Raw genomic sequence first — 21,339 nt, 5'->3', positions numbered from 1 at the left:
AGCGATAGCGTTTCCAATTGTTTTCGAAAATTTTCAAAATTTGTTTCTTCAATAATTAATTAACTATATCATTTCGGAGAATATTATACGTTGACATATTTTTTATTATTTTTTTTCTTTCGATTGCGACCTCTTCGAACTCTGTAGCTTGACGCGTTGAAGGGATATTAATTATTTATTTTTTAATTGCATCAAAAAATGGGTCGGATTTTTTTACACATTTTTGATGTTTATTTGTTTTATATCTAGTGACAAATCTGGTGCCATAATACATTTTATATACCGAAATTTTTTTTTCTGGTGCCATAATACCAATATATACCTACATATTTTCGTGTCGTATGACGTATGGTGTGTTGTTTATGCTGATAGATGATGAGGTTATAAAGATCGCGAATTTGACAGTTCACCGATATCCCGGTCGGTAGTACAAGTATATACCTATATATTTCCGTTATGATATGACGTATGGTGTGTTATTTCAATGCTAACTAAATGAGGTTATAAAGATCGCGAATGTTACAATTCACCGAAACTGTTCCAATTTTTTCCGGTTCTGTAGAAAATACATAAAAGCAGTACAATGTTTTAGTGAAAGTGGTGAGAAAAAGTGAAGAAGAAAGAGATAAAGACCGAGGAATCCAAGAGTGTTGGGTAATGGAAAAAAAAACGAAAATTGTCAACAACGTTCGGATTGATGGTCAAAATATTTAGACAGGTTAGAGATTTTTTCTATATATATCTTGAGATGTAGTCCGGATTCTGAAACATTAGAAATAAAAATCCATGCCTCCGCTCTTTCTCATCAGCTCTCTGATTGTATCATCAAACTTGTCGATGTTTGTTATCAAGAGACTCGGTAGAGTCTCGGGACAAGTACATTGACAGCTCTGTCGTCTGCTGGCCCGAGGCTCTCGCCGAGACTATAATATCTCTGAATAAACCGATTCGTGGTAGTGGGGGTAAAATCGAAATGTTATTTTGCAGAATAATGAAACTCAGGAGTCATTTCGCAACTTGAAAATTGAAGTTTAAGCCAATTAATAAATTCTCTTTCAATTGCGCCCAAAATCAGCATGATCGGTGGCGTAATTACTGAGAAAAAACTTTGCATGGGCTCAAGATTATGCAAAAATAACCAATACATTTACACAGCTGACGTATCCGTATATGGGTTCAGACCGATACATACAAGGGCTTCTTGAAGCCCATCATAACCAATCACCGGTGAGAATCTATCCGTCTCGACCAATCGCCGATGAGAAAGTTTCTGATAGTCCTCAATGTTTTCTTGTATACCGTCTGTTATCGTCTGTTAGGCCCGCTACACACGGTCTATAATATTGCACAGTATATATTGCACAATAAGTTTGTATGGTGTGTAGTGCGTCATATCAATTTATAAGATAGCTCAAACACTGTTCAATGATTGCGCAATGTTTCAATACTACATCTTCACGTTCAATAATATTGTGCAATATCACCTATATTACGCAATATTATTGACCGTGTGTAGCAGGCCTTATGTTATTATAAAGTGATTGCGATCGTGGTGCAAGATTTGCAAATTTCGTTTGAAAAATAAAAATTATTGGAAATACCAGTGGATATAATCAATTTTATTTTTTTCATAAAAGAAGTTTCAATAAGTTTCGAGCCCAATTCACGACAATAATACATATAATAAATATAAAAATTCAAAAGTGGATTAATTGATCTCATATCATATACAGTGTACTGAAAGTGAGTAAAATGTTGAGAAGTGAAAAAGTGAATAATGTATTATCTGTTCTACTTCGATATCATTAAATAACGGTACAGTGATATCAAATCGAAACAATGACGTCAACACGAATGAGGTTAACCAAGCAACATTGCGATACATGCTTCCAGGAAAATTATAACAAATTCAAAAATGTAGTTTTTGTGACGTGCGAAGGACAGGAGGGATGATTTGTGACCGTTGAAGTTCGTGAACATGTTTGTATTTGCGATTCGAGGCTTGGAGAAAAGGTACAGTTTCATCGATATATGAACAAATGTAAAATTTGTGACTTTGGTTGGTGAAGGTTTTGGTCGTTAAAATAAAGCCCTCGACAGTAGTAAAATTAGGTACAACTCTAAAAACAATATTTCATTCAAAATACAGGCTCAGGTTCTTTTGGGTGAAACTTCGGAGGCTACCAACTTGGCTGTTTTTTCTAAGAGACGACATGTTGCAGTTCGTTATACAGCTAGACGGCATAGTAAAAACTTTTGATCGTAGATCAAGAGAAAATATTGGTGTTTTTGCTGTTTGGTGAAATCTGAAATTTCAATTCTGGCTTAAGATGCATTTGGCCATCAACTGGCTTCAGGATCAAAAGTAAGTTTTGATGACTCCCTACTAGAATTTTTATTTTTCGATATCTCGCAACAAAAATTGTAAGTGCTGGTCACAAAGAATTTTTATGTCTATGAGAAAATAGATATTCTCTTACATCTTAAATGCGTTAATGCAATTTAAATCTTATCAAGAGACTCGGCAGAGTCTCGGGACAAGTACATTGACAGCCCTGTCGTCTGCTGGCCCGAGGCTCTCGCCGAGACTATATTATCTCTGAATAAAACGATTCGCGGTGGTGGGGGTAAAATCGACATGTCATTTTCTTGAATTGCGAAGCTCAGGAGTTATGTCGCAATTTGAAAATTGAACTTTCAGCTAATTAAGAAATTCTCTTTCGATTGCGCCCAAAATCAGCATGATCGGTGGCGTAATTGCTGAGAAAAAACTTTGCACGGGCTCAAGATTATGCAAAAAGTACCAACACATTTACGCAGCTGACGTATCCGTATATGGGTTCAGACCGATACATACAAGGGCTTCTTGATGCCCATCATAACCAATCACCGGTGACAATCTATCCGTCTCGACCAATCGCCGATGAGAAAGTTTCTGATAGTCCTCAATGTTTTCTTGTATACCGTCTGTTATCGTCTGTTATGTTATTATTCCCCTAGGAAAAAAAAGGTTGGGGCAAGTACATTGATGGTCCCTCGTTTGCTGATAATTCCATCCATGAAAAAAACTTTAAAACAAAATTTTTATAAAAAATGGGCAAAAAAATTATTTTATAAAAAAAATACAGAACAATTCGAAAAAGATTTCACAAATCTTGAAAAAGCATTATCTTTAAAAAAAACTAAACTGTATCTATTTTTTAAAGTGTTAAAAGAATCAAATAACAAGTAAAAAATAAAAACCGAAAAATCGCGTTTGAAATCATTTTGGAAACCGATGCCTCATTCTTCTTATTTGATTCGAAGGGCTAAATCAATTTTAAAAAATTCCATCTAATTTACGTGCAGCATTAAAATTCATTATATCAATTCGAGGCCAAGTATTTTCTAATAAATTGAAAAAAGTTACCATTTGAGTTACGTGCAGCATTAAAATTTATGATATCAATCGAAGGACAAGTAATTTATGAGTAACTCCAAATTTCAACATTATGGAACTGTTTTAAGAAGCTTTTAAATCCAAAAAAATCACATGCAAGCTAGTCATTTCTTACTCTATGGTGGCAGAGACAATCGATTCCCCTCTGACTTTCAGGAGCTACTGATATTATTCACAATATTCGACGTCGATTGGATCGATAGAAATTATGTTTAAATATGAGTTAAAAGTACTTATCCGGCCCATCACTTTCCATTAAACTTATTATATTTAAATAAAAATCAGGGCTTTTTTAGAACTGTTGGAGCACAAATATTCATGCAGAGGGAATTCAGAGAGTTATCTTCAAGTAATTTTCTCTTAATTGCACTAATTTAATAAGAATGGAAACAAATTGTCCTGTAATATACAAAAGATGTTATTGTGCATCGATAAATAAAAAACATTTTGCACATAAAATATGTTGAAGCTTCCAAAATAACTCCCCAGTTTGTATTGCTACGACGGCAGTTTTTACTTCTCACTTCTTCCAGCGAACGAATTTCATTCGGCATAACTAACCTAAATCACATTTCAATAAATTTTTAACCGGATTCTCCCGTACAGTTTCGTTTTTCTATGATTGATTTTTATTTGATTTAAATGAAAAGTGATGGGCCGGACAAGTACTTTTAACTCATATTTAAACATAATTTCTATCGATCCAATCGACGTCGAATATTGTGAATAATATCAGTAGCTCCTGAAAGTCAGAGGGGAATCGATTGTCTCTGCTACCATAGAGTAAGAAATGACTAGCTTGCATGTGATTTTTTTGGATTTAAAAGCTTCTTAAAACAGTTCCATAATGTTGAAATTTGGAGTTACTCATAAATTACTTGTCCTTCGATTGATATCATAAATTTTAATGCTGCACGTAACTCAAATGGTAACTTTTTTCAATTTATTAGAAAATACTTGGCCTCGAATTGATATAATAAATTTTAATGCTGCACGTAAATTAGATGGAATTTTTTAAAATTGATTTAGCCCTTCGAATCAAATAAGAAGAATGAGGCATCGGTTTCCAAAATGATTTCAAACGCGATTTTTCGGTTTTTATTTTTTACTTGTTATTTGATTCTTTTAACACTTTAAAAAATAGATACAGTTTAGTTTTTTTTAAAGATAATGCTTTTTCAAGATTTGTGAAATTTTTTTCGAATTGTTCTGTATTTTTTTTATAAAATAATTTTTTTGCCCATTTTTTATAAAAATTTTGTTTTAAAGTTTTTTTTGTTACGTCCCAGGAGGGAGGATTAGTTGGGGGCGCACAGTCGCCGATTTAGAGAAGCAGAGTGTACGTTGAGTACCTCTGCCAGTGAGTCTTCTTTGGGACTTGTGCGAGGCCCGAGAACATATACTATATTTTCAGGTATACGTGACCTTTTATTGTGGTTGTGCCCGCGAATTGGAAGGATTTTCCAATTGTTGAGCGGTGTCGAAGGCTTGATGAAATAAGTACACTCGATGATATTTTGTTTATTACAAAATATTCTGATGTGTTTATTGAGACACTTATGCACTTATTTACTTTACAAATTAAGAAATTAAACTGTTAAACAAAGAGTTAGCTATTATTCGGAGCTCTCTAAGATGAATTAGGATTTAGAGAGAGGAGAGTTCTCCGATGTTAATGTCTTTATAGTTCGATGCTAACTGACTAACAACTAAGATTCTTAGCCTAGTTAGAGTTCGAGAGGAGGATGTGTTTTTTGGGGGTAGGATGCTGTAGAGGGGGTTGTTCTCTGTGGTTTTTTAGTTTGGATTGGGTAAAAAGTATCGTCTGATTTGATGATTGGATTTGAATATGGGGGAGACTTTTCCGGAGATATGATTGGAGGAAAAGTCGCTCGAGATTTCTTAGAATTAGGGAAAGTGTGTTGAGCGGAGTTCTGAGATGTGCACGTGTTGCACTTGAGATAAGAGCATCTGTTTTCGGGACTCGTGGGAAACGCGAGTTTCGGAACGCATCTCTGGAATTTTATGTGGATTTAGGAAATGCTGCATTGATAATAAATTCAAGGATAGGAAATCGGTCTTGGACTGTTTATTTCTGGTTTTCCGTGCTCGTCTTGTAGGATTATTTATGGCGCCGGAACGTCGGGGAGAGTCTAGGGCACGCGTTGTGAGTGTTTAAAGAATGGACAGTTGAGGAAAAAAATATGTGCGAGCGCCGAGTGTCTCGCAGGATATATTTGTTATGGATGGTCTGGATACGCTCTGTGTTTATATATATTCTTAGATACGAACTATGTATCGACAAATGATGATAAAGGTTAGGAATATACTCGTGATAGCGTTTGAGTTGAAGAGAAAAAGTGAGGGGCGTTTAGCGTAATGCTAGGACGTAACATTTTCATGGATGGAATTATCAGCAAACGAGGGACCATCAATGTACTTGCCCCAACCTTTTTTTTCCTAGGGGAATAATAACATAACAGACGATAACAGACGGTATACAAGAAAACATTGAGGACTATCAGAAACTTTCTCATCGGCGATTGGTCGAGACGGATAGATTCTCACCGGTGATTGGTTATGATGGGCATCAAGAAGCCCTTGTATGTATCGGTCTGAACCCATATACGGATACGTCAGCTGCGTAAAAGTGTTGGTACTTTTTGCATAATCTTGAGCCCGTGCAAAGTTTTTTCTCAGCAATTACGCCACCGATCATGCTGATTTTGGGCGCAATCGAAAGAGAATTTCTTAATTAGCTGAAAGTTCAATTTTCAAATTGCGACATAACTCCTGAGCTTCGCAATTCAAGAAAATGACATGTCGATTTTACCCCCACCACCGCGAATCGTTTTATTCAGAGATAATATAGTCTCGGCGAGAGCCTCGGGCCAGCAGACGACAGGGCTGTCAATGTACTTGTCCCGAGACTCTGCCGAGTCTCTTGAAAAGTGATTGCGATCGTAGCCCCGTGGATCAACGGTGCAAGATTTGCAAATTTCGTTTAAATAAATAAAACATTATTGGAAATAGCAGTGGATATAATCAATTTTATTTTTTTCATAAAAGAACTTTCAATAAGTTTCGAGCCCAATTCACGACAATAATATCTATAATAAATAAAACCTCAAAAGTGGATTAATTGATATCATACAGTGTACTGAGAGTGAGTAAAATGTTGAGAAGTGAAAACGTGAATAATGTGTGTCGTGAAAATTAAGAATTATCTGTTCTATTTCGATATCGTAATATATACATAGATAGCAAATTTGCGAGATTTCGCGTCATGTTGACGTTTGAGGTTATGACCGCCGGAGTGCTGTTGTGTGCAGAGTGTAGAAAAATAAAAGTGGTTATTGAAACGTGGAAGGAATCGATATTATTAATGACGTGACTAATTACTGTTGAATAATAATAATAATAATAACAATGAGAAAAAAAACGTTCGTTCATTATAACCTCTAAAACGTTCTTTCCAAACAGAAATTCTATGTTGTGTAATTACATTAAAGAAAGAGTTGGATGGTTGTGTGTAAACGAATTCAAATAAATTTTAAAAAACTTTGGTCAAGTAATTCAATGTGATGTTGTCATAATTTCTTCCATTTAGTTTGGCTGTGTTCACCGGTCCCTTTTTTCCACCTCCTTAGCTTATTACAGTGTATTGTCATACCAATTTCTATCCGTTCTCCAGACAATACGAGAGATATTCGTATTTCTATTTCTTTATATTGATTTCAACAAGATAATTTGAAATTTATAACAAAAAGCCTTCATGATTGCTTGTTCATACACCCAAGTTTTGAAAAATCTTTGGGCCATGTAAATGCATAGATATATTCACTTGAATTGTTACATGATAAATTTGGAAATTTATTTCAATAAGTCATTGGGTGCTTAATTTTCATGATATCAAAATTTGTATCTTCGAAATGCAATGAACACCTCTAAAGTTCGACAAAGTGATGAAGCGACATGTATATTGAATATTTCTAGACCATGTTTGCGATTGGCATCATGGGTTGAAAAATTCATGTGTGTAAGTCTACGTCTGATAATTTTTGGATGTGATCAAATATTTTGTCTGCGGATAACCATGGAGACATACAAAATTACAGCATTTTGCTTGCTTCAACATGCATCGTATCTATCACTTTTTTTTTGAATGTGTCATAATAAGTTTCAAAAATGTGGTTCATGTAATTTTGAAGTGTTTTTCCCTATAGCACCAAAGTCTGTATAACTGGTACGTAGCAAGTACCTATGAACTTTGATATTTCTGTGAAATAGCAGGTATGCCAATCTTTTAGCTTTTTGGTTCCGACTGGAATATATTAACGAAGATATTCATTACTAAAGTCTTCACCTACTTATTTCTGAATAGATCTGAAATTACTGTCTTCAGAAACTAATGCACAGATACATGAAACAATTTTGATTTTTGTTCTCTTTCAATTGCGCTGTCTTTTTTCTTTTTAACTATGGCTCTGCTCTTTCCGATCCTTGTTTTGACTCCATCGGTTTGCAGCGGATCGATGCATATTATTAATTGGTTGCCTAATATGTGTTCTATGATTTTCTACTATTTCTTCATGCTGATTGTGGTAACGTGATTCAAGAGGTTTCCAATTATGATCATCAATCGCACATTTTGTACAACAGATTCTCAAAACAGTTTCTGGTCTTGATATAAGTGTAGTTATTCTTTTTCCACCTGGTCTGTCGAGTAATAAATTTTGAAACTTGTTCCAAAAAGTCTTTGGATGCTTTTTTTGCTGATAATATGAAAAGTTGAATCTTCGGAATGCGGTAGGCAAACTCAAATATTGACAACAATACTTATGAAATGACGTGTATGTTGAGTATTCCTATTCTGCAAACTGCAAATGTGGAATTATTGGTGATAAACATTCATTACGATAAGTGTACAGTTGCTCAGTTTTCGATGCGATTAAGTATAATACCTGCCAACATCATGGAAACCTACAGAATTTCGGAATGTTATGTGCGCTATGTCATTTTAATGTAACATCATGACTTCTAACAACTTTCCACTCTAATACTATAGATTTGGATCATTGAAATACAGCAAAAATCTGCAAACTATAAAATTTATATACTGTGCCATTCATTTTATTTTTTGACTCGCACCGTAACATAAATATGAAGTGAAAAATTCATTACAAAAGTCTTCAGTTGCTCATTTATGGATGGATTTGAAACATTGAATTGCAGCCAATACCTGCGAATTTGGAAATTTCTGTGGATAAGTATATGTGCTAAGTATCACCCCCTATCTTTATGATAATATGTAATGGAACTTTGTTCAGCAAGTTTTAAAGTATTTCTTTTCAAATAGTATTAAAGTTTGTATTACTGCGGTATGGAGCAAATACCTTCAAACTTTGATATTTTTGTGTCGCAGCATGTGTGCCAATTATTTAAATTTTTTACTCCAACCGTAACATGTAATTTCAAAAATTCATCACAAAAGTTTTCAGCTTTACTAATTATCTTAATTTTCCTTTTTCTAAATTCTATGCTAAATTTCTGAATTTCCTAATTTATTTCTAAATTATCCTGAAATGAAATTGTTTTCCTGCACAAGCAATGCAGGTACCTTAAACGTCTTTGAATTCCGTTGCTCTGTTGAATCAAGTACGCTCAGTTTTTTTTACTTCTTTGAATTCTGACATAATAAATGTTTCCGGGTGCCTTTTTTCTGCAACTATCAAACTGTAGATGATTGGATCTCCGCGGCCACTTGCAAACTTTGGAAATATATTTCATCGGGGGCATGTTTTGGATGACACGAAAATGTCTAGATTCAGAATGCAAAAACGACATTTAAAAATGGCCAATTCTGTTGTATTCGTTATGTCTTGAATTTGATCTATCTTTTCTCTTTTCCTTTCTTTTCACTAACATTATAAGCCGGAAATCATATCTCAGCCCGCAACACGCATTGCTACATGCTCTTGAGTTTCCAATGGACAAAACATATTAGAAGACAAGGAGAAAAATCACCAAAGTCCAAGAACAAACCTCTATTGAAATATTTCCAGTACAATTTTGACGAAATTTAGGTCTTTTTTCGTGGAAACCAACGTTATAAGCCGAAAATCATATCACGACCTACAACCTGCTTTTCACCGTGCTCTTTGGTTCCTAATTGACAAAACATATTAAAGTACAAGGAAAAAAATCGCCAAAGTCCAAGGAGAGACCTGTGACGAAATATTTTCAGTACAATTTGGATGAAAAATATGTCTTTTTTCGTAGAAACCAACGTTATAAGCCGAAAATCATATCTCGGCCTCCAACCCGCTTTCCATCATGCTCTTTGGTTCCTAATTGACAAAACATATTAGAGTACAAGGAAAAAAATCACCAAAGTCCAAGAACAAACCTGTGACGAAATATTTCCAGTTCAATTTTTACGAAAAATAGGTCTTTTTTCGTGGAAACCTACGCTATAAGCCGAAAATCATATCCCGGCCTCCAACCCGCTTGCGGCCGTGCTCTTGGGTTCCTAATTGACAAAACATATTAAAGTACAAGGGAAAAAATCGCCGAAGTCCGAGGACAGACCTGTGACGAAATATGTCCAGTACAATTTTGACGAAAAATAGGTCTTTTTTCGTGAAAACCAACGTTATAAGACGAAAATCATAAATAATTCATAGAAATTTAAACTAAAATCCTATAGTCAACTGAACATAAATAAGGAAATTTTGAGAAAAAAGACGTGATATCAAACCATAAACTTCCCCTAGGGGAAAAAATGTTGCGACAAGTACATTGATGATCCCTCGTTTGCTGATAATTCCATCCATGAAAAAAACTTTAAAACAAAATTTTTATAAAAAATAGGCAAAAAAATTATTTTAAAAAAAAAAAACAGAACAATTCGAAAAAAATTTCACAAATCTTGAAAAAGCATTATCTTTAAAAAAAACTGAACTGTATCTATTTTTTAAAGTGTTAAAAGAATCAAATAACAAGTAAAAAATAAAAACCGAAAAATCGCGCTTGAAATCATTTTGGAAACCGATGCCTCATTCTTCTTATTTGATTCGAAGGGCTAAATCAATTAAAAAAAATCCATCTAATTTACGTGCAGCATTAAAATTTATTATATCAATTCGAGGCCAAGTATTTTCTAATAAATTGAAAAAAGTTACCATTTGAGTTACGTGCAGCACTAAAATTTATGATATCAATCGAAGGACAAGTAATTTATGAGTAACTCCAAATTTCAACATTATGGAACTGTTTTAAGAAGCTTTTAAATCCAAAAAAATCACATGCAAGCTAGTCATTTCTTACTCTATGGTGGCAGAGACAATCGATTCCCCTCTGACTTTCAGGAGCTACTGATATTATTCACAATATTCGACGTCGATTGGATCGATAGAAATTATGTTTAAATATGAGTTAAAAGTACTTGTCCGGCCCATCACTTTCCATTAAACTTATTATATTTAAATAAAAATCAGGGCTTTTTTAGAACTGTTGGAGCACAAATATTCATGCAGAGGGAATTTAGAGAATTGTCTTCAAGTAATTTTCTCTTAATTGCACTAATTTAACAAGAATGGAAACAAATTGTCCTGTAATATACAAAAGATGTTATTGTGCATCGATAAATAAAAAACATTTTGCACATTAAATATGTTGAAGCGACTTAGGTTAGTTATGCCGAATGAAATTCGTTCGCTGGAAGAAGTGAGAAGTAAAAACTGCCGTCATAGCAATACAAACTGGGGAGTTATTTTGGAAGCTTCAACATATTTAATGTGCAAAATGTTTTTTATTTATCGATGCACAATAACATCTTTTGTATATTACAGGACAATTTGTTTCCATTCTTGTTAAATTAGTGCAATTAAGAGAAAATTACTTGAAGACAATTCTCTAAATTCCCTCTGCATGAATATTTGTGCTCCAACAGTTCTAAAAAAGCCCTGATTTTTATTTAAATATAATAAGTTTAATGGAAAGTGATGGGCTGGACAAGTACTTTTAACTCATATTTAAACATAATTTCTATCGATCCAATCGACGTCGAATATTGTGAATAATATCAGTAGCTCCTGAAAGTCCGAAAAAAATCGATTGTCTCTGCCACCATAGAGTAAGAAATGACTAGCTTGCATGTGATTTTTTTTTATTTAAAAGCTTCTTAAAACAGTTCCATAATGTTGAAATTTGGAGTTACTCATAAATTACTTGTCCTTCGATTGATATCATAAATTTTAGTGCTGCACGTAACTCAAATGGTAACTTTTTTCAATTTATTAGAAAATACTTGGCCTCGAATTGATATAATGTTAATTGATTAAAATAATTGATTAATGTTGCACGTAAATTAGATGGAATTTTTTTCAATTGATTTAGCTGTTCGAATCAAATAAGAAGAATGAGGCATCGGTTTCCAAAATGATTTCAACCGCGATTTTTCGGTTTTTATTTTTTACTTGTTATTTGATTTTTTTAACACTTTAAAAAATAGATACAGTTCAGTTTTTTTTAAAGATAATGCTTTTTCAAGATTTGTGAAATTTTTTTCGAATTGTTCTGCTTTTTTTATAAAATAATTTTTTTGCCCATTTTTTATAAAAATTTTGTTTTAAAGTTTTTTTCATGGATGGTTGCAGAATATCTAAAGACGCGGCATCGTCTTGTAATAAAATAACCCAAAACAGGAATGACGGAAAAGAGCCAGGGACTACAAAAATATAGAAAGGCAGTATAATCGCATTGTCTGTAAACGTATAACAGACTATTCGAAAGTGCTTGATTACAAAATTTCTATTGGCAAATCGAAACTGAGGCAATCAATATTTTTTTCATTTTGCATTGGTGGAAATTTTTTCATCAAAAAGACTAAATTGATAATCACGGAGAGTTTTCACTTCAATTCCAACAAAGTAAAATTTAAGTTCCAAATAAAATATGTCCGCGTGTGTGTATATGTGTGTATTAGGGTGGTCGTTATTTGGGGTCTTTTAAAACAATGCTTAACCCTCGACCATGCGGGTTGAAGTTTTCCGTTTAAAATACATGGAATTTTTCTGCGTCTGTGGTCACGATTTTACTGTGGGCCTAAATACGTTTGGAAAATCTTGAAATTTTCAGAAATTATTTTACAAGCATGTTGCTACACGGAAAAAATTTTCAAAGCTCCTATCCTTAAAATGTTGTATAGCATCATCATACTAACCCATTAATACGCAAAACGATATTTTTGGACACACAATTTCAAGTAAGCAGTTTTGACTGAAAAACAAAAGAAAAATTCTCCAAAATCTGATATAGGGGGTTTTTGAGGGTGCTCTTTCAGAACCTGGCGTTTATTTTTTAAAATTAAATCAAAATCTTCATTATTTTTGCGTTTTGAATTAGAAAGTCAAATATTTTGAACGTTTTTTTCCCTCAAATCGATTTCCGTTACTGTTGCTGCACTCAAATAACCATATTAAGGCCAGCAAAAGTGTTTTCAATGCCTGACCTTTCCGGAACATTGGTTATAACCAGTATTTTTCTCGAAAGACTCAACAAAGAAATGTAACAGAACAAAAAGTGTTGAGAATCATCTAAAGAATACGCCTAATTTTTTTCAAAAATTTTCTAGCTAGTTTTGTATTTTTCAACTTCGATTAATTTTGTAAAATTTTTGAAGTTCTGAAAAGATTCACACGCATTCTTCGGATGATTCTAAACAATTTTTGTTATATAATTTTTTTGTACAGTTGAAACTTTTTGAAAAAAAATTATTTTCCATCGAATAATAAATAGTTTCATAATTTTCTTCTTAAAAAGTTTCAACTTAAAAAAAAAAAATATATAACAAAAATTGTTTAGAATCATCCAAAGAATGTGAATCTTTTCAAAGATTTTAAATATTTTAAAAATTTATCGAAATTGAAAAATACAAAAATAGCTAGAAAATTTTTGAAAAAAATCACACGTATTTTTTAGAAGATTCTCAATACTTTTTGATCTGGAACATTTCTTTGTTATGTCAAGACTTTCGAGAAAAAAAATCATACAGATTTTCATCATGCTGTTTTGCATGAAAAGTGATGGGCCGGACAAGTACTTTTAGCACATATTTAAACATAATTTGTACCCATACGAAATCGACGTCGAATATTGTGAATACCAGGGGATCCTGAAAGTCTGAGAAGAATCGATTTTCTTCTAAGTAAGTCTCTGCCACCATAGAGTAACAAATGACTTTTACCTTCGATGCGATTTTTTTTTGGATTTGAACGTTTCTCAGAACAATTTCATATTGTGAAAAATTATGTATTATATACTAATAAAATACTTATCCTCCGATTGATGCCATAAATTGTAGTGCTGCACATAACTCAGATGGTAACTTTTTTGATTCACTGGAACTTTCTCAAGTTCCGGGTGCTTCCCGTAAGAATGAATTTCTCACGTCCTATTTGATTTTTTTTTTCCTTTACAATATAATTACAGATTTGTATTATTTTTAATATAATATTTTTTCATGATTTGTAAAAGCTTTTCTTAATTGTTTTGTTGAAATTATTTACAGTTGGTTTCGTAATTTTTTTTACATACCAGTATGTTTTGAATTTTTTTCACTCGTCATCCGATGTACTCGTCACTTTTGCATTTATTTGACCACGTTTTGTTCCTTTGAACCAAACGTTTTTCACGCATTATCGTGGTTTAACAGATTCATTTTTTTATTCATTGCGTTTGAAATGATTTTTTTTTATAACCTTTAGTAATGAATTGCTCATTTGAAGCAAGTTTCGAGAGAACAGATCGAACAACTTCTTATAAATCATCGTGCATTCGTGTTTTGAACTACATGAGTGTCACATAGGGTTTTACGTGTATACTTCAAGCCCCTGTTGTGAGAGGCTAAAATTAATCTAGAATACTACGTGATGCGTACATTTATTAGGGACCAATATGTCACAAAATACCAAAGTATACATGGAATGCGACCAAAATTTATGTCGAACGATGAGTTCTAAATTTCGGAAAGAAATGTTAGAACAAGTAGATTGATGATTCCTCGTTGTTGCATTATATCACAAAAAGTGCAAAAAAAAATTCCATAAAAATACTTACGAACGCAACTAAAAATGATTTCGGCACAACAATTAAATAAAAATTCACAATATCTATTTGAGGCCAAGTATTTATCGGTAATTCAGAATATCCATTCGTATGGGAAGCATCAGGAACTGGAAAAAATTCTTATAATCAAAAAAGTCATCAAGTTCCGTGCAGCACTAAGATTTATAATATCAGTTGGAAAACGAGTGCTTTATTAGTAATTCACAATTTCACCATTATGAAGTTAACTGCTAATATACATTGAGAATACTTGTCCGGCTCAGGAAGCTTTACTGAAATTATTAAAAAATCAACGATCATAAAAAATCTTGAAATCTTGCTTTTTAGCCGTTAGAACGATGCCAACACATTTCTTTCAGAATCAGAACACAAAGTTGTATTTAAATGCCCGTTGAGAATACCCTTCCGGCCCATGGAACGGTAAAGTCATCAATGACATTTCGACAGCGACAACTTATAAGGAAACGGGAACTCGACAGCTTCCTGCCTATGATTTTTTGATAAATTAGCTAACTCTAACAATCACATCGAAGGTAAAGTCATTCGTTACTTTACGATGTTAAAGAGTTATAAGAAAATGGATACATATTATGTTTAAATACGTGTTAGAATTACTTGTCCGGCCCATCACTTTTTATTCCAATCGCTCAATCAATAAAATCGGTGCTTCCCGTAAGAATGAATTTCTCACGTCGTATTTGAATTTTTTTTTCCTTTACAATATAATTACAGATTTGTATTTTTTTTAATATAATATTTTTTCATGATTCGTGAAAGCTTTTCTTAATTGTTTTGTTGAAATTATTTACAGTTGGTTTCGTAATTTTTTTTACATACCATTATGTTTTGAATTTTTTTCACTCGTCATCCGATGTACTCGTCACTTTTGCATTTATTTGACCACGTTTTGTTCCTTTGAACCAAACGTTTTTCACGCATTACCATGATTTAACAGATTCATTTTTTTATTCATTGCGTTTGAAATGGTTTTTTTTTTATAACCTTTAGTAATGAATTGCTCATTTGAAGCAAGTTTCGAGAGAACAGATCGAACAACTTCTTATAAATCATCGTGCATTTGTGTTTTGATCTACATGAGTGTCACATAGGGTTTCACTGAGACTACTGTCCAGGTGACATCAAACATAAATGTACTTGTCTCTAATTTTTTTTCAAAAATACCGATGACACAAGAAATAAATTAGAAAACATTTATTCGATTGGAGTTTCTTACATCATATATACTAACAGTTCCTTGTGTTCTTGTTTTATTAATTATCAACCATAATATTTCAGATCGCAAAAAGAAAATTTGACGTTATAGGTTGACGAACATTTTTTCTTAAAACTTCCAGACCTATTTTTGATAAACTGATTTGCCTTATTTATATTATTCACTAACTATGCGAACGTTTGCTACATTTGTCCCACACTTCGCAACGTCAAACCCCGGCCCGGTTCGTTACCACACAGCTATCAAAGGGAACTCGTATATTGAAGCGAAACACACTCTTAATCACTTATTTCGACGACATGGCACGCACGAGTGTTTACACCGGCGGCCATGTTGAAAAAATGTCACTTCGCGAAGCGGCGCTCGGGAAGCGAGGCGCTCAGCGCTGCCAACTCAATTTCGATTCCACAAAATTCCCTAGATTCGTGAAATTCTTTATTTTATTCAATTTTAATTAAATAAACCTTTTCTTGTTCAGAAAATTAATGCGGATCATTAAAGAAACGTCTTTTGAACAAATGGGCGAAAATTTCAGGATAAAATTATTTAAATTTTTAAGTAAACTTCTCCTTGCGAGATCGAGTGCTCAGTGCGCATGCGCGATGACCTACTTTCCATAGGCACGTGCAATAGACGCAATTACGATTGAATAATTAATTAAAAGGAAATAAAAGCTTTGTTATTGGGAAAATCAATTATAAATAAAGCAGAATAATTCAAAAAGACACAAATTGGGCATAAAAGCAATAAAAATTGATTTCATTAAATTTTATTAAATTCTCGCACATGCGCAGTGTGACTACGGCTCGACTCAGACAATTGGGACCCACGCGGGGGAGTTAGCGCACCAATCAGAGAATTTAGAGTGGGAGTCCCTGGTTCGAGATTAAATCGCGCAGCGAATCAGAGAAAGGGACAAAGTCCAAAAGTATTATGATCATTATTTCCTTTGTTTCAACGGGTATAAAAACCCGAGCGCAGAAGCTCCAGTAGCTAGTCTCGTCTCGAATCTCGCCACGCTAGGAGCCAGTCACGTCTCGAATCCCTGAGAGCTCGACTGGCATGCCATAACCAAAAGCCAGTCTTGCCTCCGGATCTCGCCGCGTGAACTCGCCCAAATTTAAAGAATAAAGAAACATAAAATTTTCGCTTATTTTCAAAATCGCTCATAAAAACAAAGAGCCAAATAACATCGCTGATATCCCACTCAAAATTCAAATAGAATAACACCTTTCCTCTCTCACGCTAAGAGGGCCGGGTTCATTCGATTTCGTTTGAACTCAAGATTCTTAGGTGAGAGTTTCCGATCTATCCAGGAGGGCCGGGACAGTTCGATTCCGTTCTGTCTCAAGATTCCTGGTAGATTTCCAATCCTTTTTCTATCCAAGAGGGCCGTGGCCGTTCGATTTCGTTCGGTCACAAGATTCTTGGGTAGGACTCCTACCTTTCCACGCCAGAGGGGCCGGGACAGTTCGGGTTCGTTCTGTCTCAAGGTCTCTGGGTGGATTCTTTTCCATCAATGAGTTATTGTTTTCTGAGTGGTAATCAAATTCAGTAGAAATCATTAAAATCAAACAAATTTTCTTTATTCTCAAAACGAGACAATTTCGAGTCATTTATCATTTTGAGCTAAATAAATTATTCAAAACAAATTTAACTTACTGAAAACAATTTATTTGAATTATATCGAGTCAAAAGAGTGAGATCGATCAGAAAAATCCACTCGAACAATTAATTTGGATTGTATAGAGTCAATAAGTGAGTTTCTAAGAATTATAGCTCAATTATCAAATTATCAAAAGATCGAATTATCAAACAAAATTAATTAAAAATTTATCAAGACCAGCGTTGGCGAGAATTATTGAAAAATTATTATTGCAAGCGAAACTATCATTATTCAAATAAAAGCGAGCTTAAATTCATTGCGAAATTCATCATAATTAATTCTGCGAAAATTATTTTTTTTTTGTGTGGAGAAAAATACCGGAAATAAAATTTTACATGCGATTAAAATAAAGCGGAAAAACTCGATTTCAAATAAAATGCCTTTATTTTTGTAATTTGGTTTAAAACAATTAAAAATTGAATAAAACATTTGTCATTTCAATCTAATTTCATTTTACTTTTGTTTTTCCTTCATGCCCGCTCTTCTTTATTATAGAATTGTTCGAATCCAGGCGTGACGGTGTGCACAAGCACGAACGTACCGTTACAATATATGACCTACATTATTACACATGATATGTAATCACGCAACTGATGATATATTTACACTGGACAATATTCCGCAAACTCTGGTTTAATTGAAAGATTATCTCAGTTGACACTTATTTCCAATCGAACGAAATAATGAAATCTTGAAAAGTTTCGTTGAGATATATGAATCGCGCATTTTTTTATATGTTTTATTTGCACACACAGATTACAGTCTACATTTACGCGGCCGCTTTTATACCGGTTTAGTATACCACAAGTTTTAACAAAATATACATTAACCAATTTTCACTAACCATTTTCATTTATTAATTAGAGTCCGCACACAACAGCACTTTGGGGATCATAACCTCATCTGTCAAAATGACGTTCAGTACGAAAACAAGTCTCGGGTGGTTTCGGATGTGCGTTGTGACGTTGTGGCAGAGCCGCAACGCCCCGCGTCGTGGTGGGATCCACCACATCGCTCACTCACTTTCGGAGCGTCAACAAATCGCTATATTTTTTCTTGTATTTTTAATTATCTGCGAACTGTATAATTTTCTTATGTAATTTCGCCTATTAATTTCCCTGCTTTACTATTGTTATTAGTCATAAGTTTCTTCGGCCGTTTTGGCACTCGCTCGCATCGTCTACAACTGAAACTCAGCGGACTACAATCCTCCTTCCCCCCGAACGAGAGTCCCCGTCGAGTCCTGCCCCCAGTAATTCCCTCCCACTGATAAAAAGCCCCTTCCCCGAATCCCAAAAGGCTAGAACATCGGATAAAGGCTATCGGAACCGAGTCATGGAACCAACCACCATCATCGAACGTATTCTCGAGGAGGAATTGTCTCCAATTCGAGAAAATCATTGAACGAGTTCCCTGGCGTCGAGGTTCCGAGCTATGACAGAATTAACACCGGCCGCCACGCATCAGCCCAGCTGTTATCACGAGTTCGTCAACCGAAAATTCGCGCGTAAGGCCGAGCTTCGTCCAGGCGGCGCCATCGATCGAGTCGACTGATAACAGCGCCGCGCCGTCAAGCCATCAATCGCCAATCGATAGCCCTCGTCGTTAGCCCTTTTCCTTCCTCACCCTCCCTCGTCACCGAATCGCTACTCCTGCGCGAGATAAAGGAGTCCGATTGGACAATCATCGGCGCGCGCAAGGATCCATAATCGATAATGTATGCGCAATGAGGAAGGACGATGAGCGAGCACGGAGATCAATCTCTTCCATCACGACCCCGGCGTGCGTGCCACGGCCCAGTTCCCCCAGTTTTCACGAATAGTTTTTCGTTTTCCCCAGTGATCCCGTTTCAACGACCACCGGCTTGGTATTGAGGACCATCGGAGTAAATCTAAGAGCTAGAAATCGTACGACGCATAAAAGCGACGCCAAGTAAGTCGTTTTCACTCTCCAAACGCCGCGACGAAAAACACGTGGTCGTTCCGCCATTTTTCGTCGGGGCTCACGTCTCAATTTCGCCGGTCGATTGAACAATTGCAACTATTGCTATCGAGACTTCTCCGAGCCCTTCTGGCCCGTTATCGATTTTCCCCCTGTGCTCCGAGTAATTATCTTGGCATTATTATTTTTTTTGTTTTAAACGCGAGTGAGTGCTGTGGTGATAGGTTTAAGCCCCTTTTTCGCGTGATCTACCCCCCCCCCCTCCCTTTCGCCCCTCGCCGTTCGAGTTATTTGCTGATTTGCGCATCGTAATTCAGTGCATTATTATTATTATTGTGTTCTATTGTAAACTCACGGGTATATGTAAGACGCCTGAGCGACAGGTGCCCGTCGACCCGAAGATAGTGAGTCTCAAAAGCGTTGAGCCATTTTTCCCCGTTTTCTTTTTCTCCCTCCGAGCTAGCCCCGTTTTGTACATTTTCCCCCGCTTTAGACGTAATTGTTGTTAACATTCGAGACCCAAAGAGATTTATTTTTGTTAATTTTTATTATAAAAACTAACTGGCGCCCAAGGAGATTATCTTGTGAAATAAAGCCCATTTTCTTTTGTTATTATTTTCTTCTATGAAATTTCGGCTTATTATTTATTTAATTTTTACTCCCCTTTATTTCCAACCATTTCAGCCAGCAGTGACGAAAAACCCCGTCACAGCGTATAGATGTATTGATATCATATAACCTATTTACAAATGATATAAATGGTAAACTTATTTTCAGTCAAACGAATTAATGAAATCTTAAAAAGTTTCGTCGACATGCACCGCGGGTGGGAGTCAAAATGTAGAATAACCAAATCGTAAACCAGTCTATATTTCGAAATTTCTGAATTTGTAACGTCAAATAATAGAAAAGTAAATAATTCGATTTTTTTATTTCCGACAAACTATTAAGTAAATGATGTATTTAAATTCTATATTTCTTCTTTGAATGCGCATTTATTCGAAAATACCTATTTAGTTCGTTTATATTTCAAATGCTGATAATATAGATCGTACTAATTTAGTAAGATTTATATTTTTGATATTTGAAATCGAGAGTACTTGTTTTACTGCTTGACCAGAATATATAGGGGAAATGAATCGAGAGTGAATTTTTCGAATGAATAAAACTTAGATATACAAAATAGCGAACGGTCGAAATAACAAACCTTGAAATGGCGAACGCCGAAATAGGGAACGGCAAAAATGCGAACGTCGAAATAGCTAATAAATCACATCACTTCCTTCGTTACCTCGACAGAAAAACCACATACGTATTTCTATGAATGTTACACGACCATTGATTTTTTTTTATATACATTCCGTAATTCATTACCGTAATAATGATATACACCTGTCGTAAATGATTACAGAAACAAAAACTTGTCACATTTTGGATCATCAATTTCATAGTATTGGATCTCCATGAAACATCATGGTAGAGAAAAATTTATTCATGGAAGCTCCAAATTTGTTGTTTTCCAGTTATAATCTCATTGGATTCTTTCGTGCTTTCTGAAATATTTTAAGGGGTGGAGTTTGATATGTAGAATAATCGAATCGCATATTTTACTCCTCCCACCCAATATCCCCCAAGCAAGAAACTTTTTAGAAAAAAGAATGAAGAGACTTTAACCTCCCAATTTTTTGTTAGGTCAATAAAAATATTTAAAAACATACTGAGGTCAGAACTGGATAACAACAGATCGTAAGCTTCCGAATAATTGTATAATTGTCTTCTGATAATCTTTCATGGCGGTATGGTACTTGGAAACTGCTCTAAAATGTTGAATATTTGTATGTTTGTATGTATGTAAACCCAAACAAACCCAAACATGGGTATTGTACTACAGGATATTTACAGGTATATATAGAACACAACCAAATTTTT

General features: G+C 34.5%; 1 protein-coding gene across 1 annotated transcript in view; it reads right to left on the bottom strand.

Annotated features, from left to right (window-relative positions):
• LOC122411878 (titin homolog) overlaps positions 1-21,339 on the bottom strand; it is a 1,333,995-nt gene that overhangs the window by 296,140 nt on the left and 1,016,516 nt on the right. The window lies entirely within an intron of this gene.

The sequence above is a fragment of the Venturia canescens genome, chromosome 6, assembly GCF_019457755.1.
Source record: "Venturia canescens isolate UGA chromosome 6, ASM1945775v1, whole genome shotgun sequence".
NCBI lineage: Eukaryota > Metazoa > Arthropoda > Insecta > Hymenoptera > Ichneumonidae > Venturia > Venturia canescens.
The sequence above is the reverse complement of the archived record's forward strand: the minus strand, read 5'-3'. Positions and strand labels throughout refer to the sequence as shown.